The sequence below is a fragment of the Rissa tridactyla genome, chromosome 7, assembly GCF_028500815.1.
Source record: "Rissa tridactyla isolate bRisTri1 chromosome 7, bRisTri1.patW.cur.20221130, whole genome shotgun sequence".
NCBI lineage: Eukaryota > Metazoa > Chordata > Aves > Charadriiformes > Laridae > Rissa > Rissa tridactyla.
Window position 1 is genome coordinate 32,989,808 of NC_071472.1, and position 6,000 is coordinate 32,995,807.

General features: G+C 41.0%; 1 protein-coding gene across 2 annotated transcripts in view; it reads right to left on the reverse strand.

Moving 5' to 3' along the window:
- SPATS2L (spermatogenesis associated serine rich 2 like) overlaps positions 1-5,133 on the reverse strand; it is a 133,566-nt gene extending 128,433 nt beyond the window's left edge. For both annotated transcript variants that reach the window (XM_054209861.1, XM_054209857.1), the window contains exon 1: positions 4,977-5,133. The gene's annotated coding sequence lies outside the window, so the exon portion shown is untranslated. The remainder of the gene's footprint in view (positions 1-4,976) is intronic.
- Between the last annotated feature and the right edge of the window lie 867 nt (positions 5,134-6,000).

Below are 6,000 nucleotides of genomic sequence, written 5' to 3' on the forward strand. Positions count from 1 at the left end.
TTAAAGACATAGAGATCTTATTTTAAAAAGCCATTAACCTGTTAATAACTATGAGCTTATTTCATTTCCAATTTTCCCCCTACTACAGTGTAATAATGAACTCTGCCTGTTTAATTAAAAATGGTAACAAGTAACTATGACTCCAATTGTCTCAATAGAATTGCACTCATTTCTAGCAGTCCTAGATTTGGCCCAGAAGCCACCGAACTCATTTGTCCCATTTTCTGGGGTGCCAAGGTAGGACAGACCTGTACCAGAACACTCCCTTTTTAATAAATGACCTTAACAGTGAGCTGGCCTCCAACTACAACGAGTGGCCAAAACTAGTCCTCCAAGGCATGTGTTTACTCACCCTGAAAGACGCAGTGGTGGCAGGAATGCTTTGTATCATTTGCAGCTACGTAGGCAAAAATGACGGACTGACGAGCAGGCAGTAATACTTCTGGCTAGGCTGTTAGCTGAAGTTAACTTTGCTTCTCTGTGACCACTACAGATTTATCACTAGAGTGCTGTTAAACACTTACAGACTTCGGTTTATTTGACAGACACTAAAAAGTATTATTTAATTGCATTATGGCAGAAGCATAAGTCAGATACCATATATAATTCTATGATTCTATAATATGGGACCACACTCCTCATAGAAATGATACTCTAAACAGAAAAAAGGTAAAAGGGAAAGAGAACATCTGAGAAGCAAAATGATCTATCTATGATAAGTCCAACGCAGTGTTTGTAACAGCACCTAGGTATTTTGGCTTTCAGTTCCTGTTCTACCGTATGAGTTCATGCTTTTCTCCAGAACTGTAAGTTTTACACTACAGACAGGTACAGATGTTAAGATTTTCCAGAGGCACTTGTCCAGTGTTAAAAAAAGGCATTCCCAGGTAATGGGAATTTAAGTCATTTAAGTCATACATGAGATAGCAATAACTAAGTTACTATGATTGATAACACAAGACAGGAAATATTAGCAACTGTTTCTCATGCAACAGTCTCTTTCTTAATAAGTAGCTCTCAACAAAGGAGGCTCCATATCCAAAGGCCTCCAAAGGAGGCATATGGGGTGGCCAGCAGAGCAAAGACATAGCAGACCACAAGAGCAACAGCTATACACCTTGAGTGTAAGAACCCTGACAACCCCCATACATAAAGAGATGTGGAAAAGGTTATCGAGTAACATCCAGATGGACGCCCAGAGGATGATGTAGGCAGGCAACTTGGAAAGGTCTTCAATTGTACGAGCTCCTGCAGGTCAGCTAGTTACTGGGCACTGACAGATGCATCAGCAGGCAGCAAACAACTCCTTGGCTCCACAGAGTAGCCTGATCTAAGCTTTAGGGAAGACTACAAGCCACCAACTCCAGTGAGAGGTTATCACTGACCACTGAAAACCATGTCCCTCCACCAGCAGGATGGACGCTGATGTCAGGGCCAGCAGGAAAATTTTTCTCACATGTTCCTGCCCTTGTGAATCAGGTTATTCTCATATGAAACAGGTCTGGAAATTCAGAGAGCTGGCACCCCTATGAACTTGCACCTCTACCATGGGGAACAGCCCAGAAGGTTTAGACATTTGTGTGGAGTTTGTAGTAGATATTTATAACAGACTTTGTTACTTTTTCAGCTTTCCTGTCTGAGGTCATAGCGGAGGTGTTTTTGTAGAGCAAGCAGAATAACCTCATCTATGAGAAAAAAAACACCAAGATCTTTATTGTGCCATTTTCACAAGTGATTGTGCTCACTGTAGGTATCTTTAGAACAGTGCACAGCTATACCTCAATCATTAGCCCACTTGTTTTGGTACAGCAACAGAGCTCTAGGAATGAAAGCATTGGTGTGGCCAAGAGAAAGAGAAGAGGATGAGTACATAGTGGGACAGACAAGAGGGGAAAGAGGATTCACCTTCACGGAGAAGTGGGCAGAAAAGTCTGGGTCCATCAGAGTCTGTTCCCCTCCAGAGGCACAGAACCAGGAGCACAGAACAGAAATTGTATGACACTTTACAGGCCTCTCTATAGGGAAGAGGTCTATACGTGCCCTGCTAGGATGGTGTATATTAGTGGATTAAACACAGCTGATAAGTTAATACTTTACATCTTCCTCTATGATGTCAAGACCAACAGACTCTTACTTTGATATAACTGATCGTAAAGCTTGCAACTTTCAAAAGTTTTCTGGTAACAGTAGGGAAGTTCTGAAAACATCTTGCCTGGGGAGATAATGGAGTTATTTCAGAATAAGAAAGGCAAACAACTACAAACCATGATATAAGCATGTATCAGCCCAACACGAGGTGGGAAGGATGGCCTGTCAGACTCCAAAGTTCTCTTGGAGCCCTGTTTTCTAATAAGTCTGTGTTACAGGATATGGACCTATTTCCACAGCAAACGCACCTTTTCTATACACCACCACACATCTCACAACCCAGCCTTCAGACAAACAAAAAGACTGACCTGACTCAGTCAGTGAATTGGCGTGGGAGCGCACTAATTTGCCAAGCTGTGTGACAAAGTTAAGCCCTCGGCTACAGAGCATCTGCTGACAGCTCAAGGAGCTCTCTCTGTTTTGGGTTAATCAGCTGGTTCCCAAAGGAAATGAGACTGTAACAGTCAGAATGCAGGAGTAATTTTTTGTGCACATAGGCTCATGTTCTGTGTAACTTCTAAATTTATTAGCAGATCTCAAACAAAGTTGTCAGAGGAATGGGCAATTCAGAAATAATCAAGAGCAAACAGCCAGCCAGATAGAGGACACTATCTTCAGCATCTGGGTAAGGGAACAGCTTTTGTTAAACATCAGATAATATAGTTGGTAGACTACTCTTACAAATTTTGCAACTGTAAAAAAGTCAAAGTTTGCATAAATCATGAAATAGAAGTCTATAGAAGCCAGATTTGTTACTCCAGTTGGTCATTTTGTCCAAAAGGAAAAGAGAAGTTCAAAACTTTTCTTGATGGGGTATTATTCCCACATTGATTTATTAGTGGTACACAAATCCTACCGCTGTCACAGTCCGTGCTAAGTGTGGGACTAAATGCCTCCCTAAGTGACTGAATAGTAAGCAACAAATACAGCTTTTTGCTTAAGCAGCTAAGAGGTTACTTTGGTACAAACACCGGGGCAGATAAAGGTTATTTAAGCATTCTTGGCAACAGCTTCCTTTCTCCCTTGAGTTCTTCTTTTAAATCAGTTTTCACTTTAACCTTGCCCTTCACCTTTATGGAATTTCATTGAATTAATAAAAGAGAAAGTGTTTTCTTTGCTGTCTGTGGTAGTTGGCTTTGCTTGCTGTGAGATGTAGGTGTGTTGCTATCAGAAGAGCTTTCTGCCAGCACGACAGTTGATATCACTGTTGGTATAACTAGAATCATGTTCTATAAATGTGTGACCCCAGGATCATATAAAGGCATCTAATTATAACAGAGCACTGTATATTTTATAGAACCAATAATAAAGTTCTACAAACAAGAGGAAAACGGGAGCATTTCATGAAGGTTTTTTTGCTGATTTTCACCTGACGCTGTGCATTTTCAGTGCTGAAAGTGTCACATACCCTTCAGACTGGAGTTAGGCACCTCAAGCACAGCTGAAAACATGTCACAGCCCTGTTAGCCTTCTACCTGACGGAGGTGCTCAGGGTGTTCTGGTGGAATGAGCAATCTGTCCCTTTAAACAAAAGGGGGAGGTTGTCATTCTACAATCTTATTTATATAATATTTTTCATTTAATTTCAAGGCTATAAAAATATATTGGGGAAAGGCTTTCAGGTCTCAAACTAGAGTTTACGGATCTAATGCACTCTTACTGTCACTCTTCTAGTGTCAGCAGTAAAGCTTATAGATGATGCTGAAAAGCAAAAATATTATGCTTTCTCCTGATACTCGTGCATCTCCATTCTCCTCTAAGTCAGAGGACGCCAGTCACAGCCCCAGACCTGCGAAGTCACCCTGGAGAATTTCCTGTGAGGAAAGGGTGTCTGCCTAGGTGGGTTCTGACTGCATGCAAAGACACTGCCTTTGCAGAATTTGTGTTCTGTACTTAATGAGATGAAACTGGACACACAGTAATGCAGGTCACTAAAGAAAACAAAAAGGCTTTTCTTCCACCCAGGTTTATCCCAGCCTGCGAAAGGATGTGAGCTGTGATGCGTTTCTATTGGACACATTTGAATCAAACATCCGTTAGCTTTCCTTTTCCAAACACTTGAGGAATCTAACACAGCCACATATTGCACACTCCTTTGCTAATTAAACTTCTGTAAGGTTGTCTCATGAATCAGATGCTCTGTGGAAAAAGACTGCGCTTTGATGCAGATGGAGGGAGCAGTGAGCACAGATAGGCAGCTGTTCATGCACTGGCTCACCTGAGACTTTAGAAGTATTTAGTGTCCTTTGTTGTTTACAAAATTGTTAATTTCCTTTTGCTTATCTGCACTGTTAATATGGAAAGTAAATTTCAAAAAACAGTAGGATTTTTTGTCATTTTTATCACTTATCTGAAAACTGAGATGAGGTATTTAATTATTACACAAGTATTTTTATAACCTGTAGAGGGAAGCATAGGGAATCAGCTCTGTTTTCCTTTGAAATTACCCATCCTTATAAAAATAGATGATAGTATGATAACCTTCTCTACTGCCTGACCTATGGGTAGACCACGCTATGTTACAAATGTAGCCATATAAGCAAAACCGGTCTGATCAAACTGAATAGAAAACCTCACTACATCCATGGCTCTGGGAACCCTTTCCATTACTAGCACCTTAGCAGAGGACTGAACCAATGCTGGCTTTCTGGTAAATTATTGTATTTTGCACTAACAGAAACATACTCAAAGCACTCGGTTATTTGGATGAAAAGGATACAGAACTGCAAAGTGAATCAGGCTACAGGGATTTTTGCTGTGGGTACCAAAATTAATGCCAAGTGACATAAAAGACTACCCTGCAGCGAAAGTCATTCATATGACCTTACCTGACTGGTGTCTGGCATCAGGGAAGAGTAGCATGTTTGAAGGCCAAGTCAGAGCAGAAACCTTCTCCACAGAATCCAAACTACAGTCACTTGAGGAGAAGAGTTCACAAGGTTAGGTGGATGTCCACGTGTACCATTCGGTTAGTCTGTCCAAAAATACTGATGCTTCTGAATTCACCAATCAGACACAAAACAGCAATGTCACCATGGTACCACGCAGTTGCATTGTTAACCCAACTGATACCTGTACAAATGAGACACAGAGCTTGAGTGAGGACTTTCAGTCTGACTAGACAAAAAGAAGTGAAGGAGAGAAAGGTGAATGGATCCTTGAAAGCCTTACAGCAAGTAGCAATCAAACCACAATTAAAGCCCACACATGAGGTGTGAAAGAGTTCAAAAGACGGAAAATGTATCATGAGCATCTAATACTAGCAAAGCGCACCCCTAGGTCAAGAGCAAGAAACCTATCAATGTTGCGTTAGGGCACTCCAGTAGAACTTTATTCTGGCATACCAACTGTCAGCATTGCAAACACCCGTCCTGGACAACAAGAGTCCAGCACAGGAAACAGCTATGCTGAGAAAGCAGCTAAGTGCAACCCTGGTAATGCCACAGATGATACGACCAGACATAAGCTGAAGTGCAGCAGGAGTCATGAGCAGATCAAACAGGAAGAAGAAAAAACCAAAACAAAACAACAAAAACCACCAAAACATTTAAAACTGCTTTTACTGGTTTTTAGGCCCATGCTTTTTACCTGGTGTCTGTGCCCGGTTTCTTTTGCTGTGGCTAAACTGCTACAGAGTGACTCAGTTGTGCATCTGAGCTTTAACTGTATTCCAGCTTTAACCCGGGGGCAATGATGATACTACTTCCACTGTAAATGCCAAGGAAGTGGTAAACAACACTTTGTTTAATATCAGAAAATCTAGGTTCATTTTCTGTTGTACAAGTGACAGACACTAACAAAAAAGTGAATATTTTAATTTAGAAAAAACAGTACAGACAGAAAAGGATACAT